General features: G+C 38.8%; 1 protein-coding gene across 2 annotated transcripts in view; it reads left to right on the top strand.

The window, feature by feature from the left end:
- The window catches only part of LOC137619445 (uncharacterized), a 465,634-nt gene that overhangs the window by 201,776 nt on the left and 258,567 nt on the right, over positions 1 to 5,291 (top strand). The gene's annotated exons all lie outside the window — the stretch shown is intronic.

The following is a 5,291-nucleotide window of genomic DNA, read 5'->3' as shown; positions in this document are numbered from 1 at the left end:
AAGTAATTGGAGACTATTGCTTCCCTGGGACTTTCTGCTTTAACACTTTCTCTCTCACTTGATAGACTCTGTCTATCACAAATTTTCCTTTTCGTGGACCTAAAAAGGAGCCTCCCTACCGGGGGTCTTTTCTCCGTTGTCATGCCTGTCAATCTCTCCCTTTTTCCCTTGTTACTTTGATTAGTAGTAGCTAGAGGGACCTGTCCCTCATTCAGTTATACGGGCCTTAACTTGGAATCTGCTTGCAGTTTCCAGCCTGTGGGATGCTGGGTGAATAGCCTTTGCCCCCACCTAGGAACAACCAAAATCCTAGGCTGCTGAATGAGGATAAGCAGTTCAGTCGAAACTACTACTACTTTTTGGCCTTACATCAATTAGCTTCGGCTATCTAAATCTAACGTAGATTAAACCATTAAACTTTAAAGTAATAAATTCACTTTTTAATTGAATCCCTTTTCTCTAACATCAATTACTCTTACCCTATTCAAGTTACAAGTTCTTTTATACACATATAACGCTCTACAATTCAAATTACATTCTTTTCCGGGCTGCCCAGAGGCAAGAGCCCGGGTCTTACACAAGGTAAGGCAATCTATACAGACAGACAGACAGCACCTGTTTGAATAAACCGTCAGTTGTTGGTGATAGCTCGTCTCACTGTCCTTATAAGAACACCATAAGGACTCCTCAAAATAAGTCCTAACACAGAATTACAATACCTAGCAGCCACGACCCGTGGTGCAAGTTCTTATTGCACGAATAGGGAGAACAGTGTTGTAAGTAATATGTGTGGTAAAATTGACCAGCGGTAACGAAAACACTTAGGAAAACTTAACAATATTTATTAACAAAATTTTTTCTGAAAAGCCAACCTTATGACTACATAACAATTTACAAATTAACACTAAGCAATTAGCAATGATTAACAAATTACTAAATAAACTCTTTAACCAATTAATAATTAACAAGTATCACTTAAACAATAAAAAAAAATTCTCCAACGGGAAACCACACACTCTCAATGAGAGATCAATTAATAATTAGACACCCAAATGGGTAATTACAATAACATTACCCTACGGAAAACAACACACTCTCAACTAGAGAGAGTTGAATAAGAAAGAAAAAAAAACACTTAAATACCTAGCCATATCACACTCTTTGAGGCTGGACAAAAAACAATTCCCACAGCTCCAAATAATAGGGTAGCGGCTCCACTGACACACTACTAATGTAGGGAGTACAGCTCCGTTGGACTACTCACCAAAGGGAGGGACATGGAGTCCTAACCCCAAAAACAATGCAAATACTCTTTTTGTACCTGGCAGCTGTCTCCCCACATATCTCCACGAGCTCTCCGGTGTTTGTTGCCATCCAAGGACTCCGTAAACCTGTAAAAGAAAACAAAGAGTTAAACTAGACAGTTATAGATTAACATGAGTGGGGAGGAGGTTAAACAGCTTCTCAACAGATAAAACTTAAATTTACACTAAGTTTACATAACAAATAAATGTAGAAATAAGGCTGATAAAAAAAAAAAAAAATACGTTAATCCATAATACCTTCCTCCCCGAAGAAATTTTTTTTTAAACAGAAAAAATTACAATTGTTTTTTTTATATATAAATGGAAATGCACCTGTAAAGTAAGAATCAATATTAATACATAATAAACCTAACACCAGACAGAAAGTACCCCTAAAAAAATACAAACCAAGAGCTTTATATAGCTTACCATTATTGGCAATCTAATATTAACGTACTTTGTCAAAACTCTCCAACTTTATGGAAATAGACCTAACTAAACCAACATAAACTTACTGGTACGGCCATAGACATACATCTTAACCTACAATACACCGACATCATAGCCCAAAAAAGTCATATATATAATACACAATCCAAAATCAGAACAAATCAATAATTAATTTAGGGGAACCTTTGGAAAACACTAGAGCATATACCACTCAAAGAAAAACTTCTAAACTTTATCTACAAAGCTATATTTTAAACAGAACTACATCCTGACAAAATTTTTTACATACAACCTTAAATGGAGAAACGAGCAAGGTGGCGTATGAAAAGGATCATGCTAGTACACTAAATTCTAGAGTGTATCGGGAATTTTGTTGTCAGTCCCTTTAACATGTTTTACAATCAAATTGAACTCCTGCAGAAAAAGGGCCCAGCGCAAAATCCTCTGGTTCGCTCCCTTCACCCGTTCGATGAAAACTAGTGGATTGTGATCCATCCATCGGAGAAGAAAAATTTGTCACATATGGCTTGAAATAGTTAGGAGCTCGGTACAAAGAGCTTCCTTTTCTATTGTGGAGTACCGTTTTTCAGCTGTCAGAAGCTTTTTGTAATAGTAAGACACAGGATGAACACCGTCCTCCTTTCTCTGGAAGAGAACACCTCCAATGCCAACATCACTAGCATGTACTGCTATAACAAAAGGCTTCTGAAAATCTGGGGAAGTCAAAATGGGGTTAGCAATTAACGCTGATTTAAGTTTATTTAAAGATTCTTCACACTGATCCGACCACTAGAACTTTCTTCTTTTTTTCTAATAAACTAGTAAGAGACTGAGCAAGATCAGAGTAATTACGCACAAATCTGCGGTAATAACCCATCATACCCAGCACCCTTCTTACCTCTCTAACATTACCAGGCCTTTTCAAATTTATAATGGCCTAAACCAACCTCATGACCCAAATAAGAAACCTTGGCCTGACCCAATTCGCACTTAGCCAAATTAACAACTAACCCTGCAGACCTAAGGGCTTCAAAAACCTTACGTAACCTTAGCATGTGGGTATCCCAGTCATTACTCTATGCTACCAAGTCATCAATATAAATTTCCACTCCTTTCAAACCACAAATTACCCTATTCATGAGCCTTTGAAAAGTACATGCGGCATTTTTTATTCCAAAAGGCATAACCTTACACTTGTATAGGCCAAGCGGAGTGACAAAGGCGGATATTTCACGAGCTCGGTCGGACAAAGGAACCTGCCAATAACCCTTTAAAAGATCCAACTTAGAAATTAATTTGGCAGACCCAATCCGATCCAGAAAATCTTCAATACAAGGGAGAGGAAAAGAATCAAATTTTGTATGGGGGTTCACTTTACGGTAGTCCACACACATGCGAAACATACCGTCTGCTTTCTTTACTAATACAATAGGAGAACTCCAGGGACTTACTGATGGTTGAATAAGGTTATGTTTCAACATATACTCTATCTCTTTACTGACGAAATCCCACTTTACGGGGTTCAACCAGTAAGGACTCTGTTTCACAGGGAAAGCATCACCTACATCAACGTCATGACTTAAAATGTTTGTCTTACCTGGAGAATCCTGAAAAAGATCTGAAAAGGAATAAATTAAATTATGTAAATCTTCCCGTTTGTTAACATCTAAATCCTCTAACCTACTGTTTAACATCTTCAAATTTTGCATATTTTTACCCAATGCATCCGAAGGAAACTGACACCTTAACACAGCAGAGTCCTCGGGAGACACATCCATTAGCACAGACACAGGCTCGGACACTATCGCTAATGGATCACTTTGCTTACCAATATAAGGTTTCAAACGATTAACATGGAATATTCTACATTTACGGCTTGAACCGGAAGCTTCAATTTCATAGTTAACCTCTGACAGTTTCCTCAATACTTTCCAAGGGCTCTTGTCTCTTGGTTCAAGAAAACTATCTGGATCCATACTCAGCACAAAAACCTACTCCCCAGGTTCAAATGGCCGTACCTTTACCTTTTTGTCAAAGTTGTTCTTCATTACTGACTGGGACCGTTCCAGATTTTCCCTGGTAAACTTCCAGGCACTAACCATTCTTCCCTTCATGTCTTCCACTAACTCTTTCAATTTGTTTCCCCCTTCCGGTTGGACTTGAGCATTTCAAAAACTAAGTCCAATGGTCCACGGACATTGTGCCTAAATACCAACTCGAAAGGAGCTACACCAGTGGAAGAGTTAGGGTGATTCCTGATAGCAAAGAGGGCAAGAGGGAGGGCTTTGTCCCAGTTGCTATCATGATCATAACAATGTTTCTTCAGGACTGACTTGGGGGTCTGGTGGAACCTTTCCACCACTCCTTGACTCTCCAGGTGATAAGGTACGCTAGTAACGTGCTGAATGACCAGTTCAGCACACTTTCCCCTAAATACCTTACTCGTGAAATTCGTCCCACAGTCGGTCTGAATTACACGAGGGAGACCATACCTGGAAAAGAAATACATTAATTTTTCAATTGGAAGTAATACGCCTCATAGGTATAGCTTCAGGAAAGCGAAAGGGTCTATCCATGATAGTTAGTACATATACGTAACCTGTTTTAGTTCTGGGTAAGGGACCTACCACATCAATAACTAACTCAGAAAAAGGATCATCTATAGCTGGTATGGGATGCAACAGGGCTTTTGGTACCCCTGATTTGGTTTACCCATAACCTGACAAGTCTCACACGCTACGGTAAATTGCTTCGCACTCAATTTATTTCCAGGCCACCAAAAATACCTAGCCAGACTATGAAAAGTTTTTAACACACCCAAATGGCTTGAAAAAAAAATTAGTATGAGCAACTCCAATATAGAATTTCTAAATTGAGAAGGTTCCACAATCTGTTACACCCGACCAGTTTTATTCAAATTATCAGATGCGGGACGACTAGACCTATATATTAAGCCCTTCACAACTCCAAACTAAGGTTTAATCAGATCCTCAACATCGCCTAAATCAAAATTAAATTCCTCCTTTTGAGCTTTAATAAAAGCGGCTCTATCCCAATCAAGTATCATGTTAACTTCTTCATTACTACTACTCTCTACTAGCCTGGGCCTTAAAACATTATCTATATCAAGTAAATTAGCCGCTTTTGCTGCGGACAGAGTCATAACAGCCACAGCACTAGCATTTACCGATAATATAGGGAACAGCTCCTGTCCCTCACTTTTCCAGCATATCATTTTCCAGGATACCATCAATACCCGGAATAGGTAGACTATCCACCACAGCCAACTCAGTGACGCAATCATATCCTTGAAAAGACATGCTGACAATAACCAAAGGAGCGGACACAACTGAATCAAGAAAACCTCCTAATAATACAAAATTCCCAGTACATTTCTCAAAACCATTTAGAGCCCTCTTCAGGCCTAACGACCTGGCAAAACTAGTGTGCCAAAAAAACTTCACCTGAACAACATGAGAGTCATAAATCAACTTTTCAGGCCAGACATATTTGTCGTACTTGAGTCATGATTGGGGA

Source organism: Palaemon carinicauda, chromosome 2 (genome assembly GCF_036898095.1).
Source record: "Palaemon carinicauda isolate YSFRI2023 chromosome 2, ASM3689809v2, whole genome shotgun sequence".
Lineage (NCBI taxonomy): Eukaryota > Metazoa > Arthropoda > Malacostraca > Decapoda > Palaemonidae > Palaemon > Palaemon carinicauda.
The sequence above is the reverse complement of the archived record's forward strand: the minus strand, read 5'-3'. Positions and strand labels throughout refer to the sequence as shown.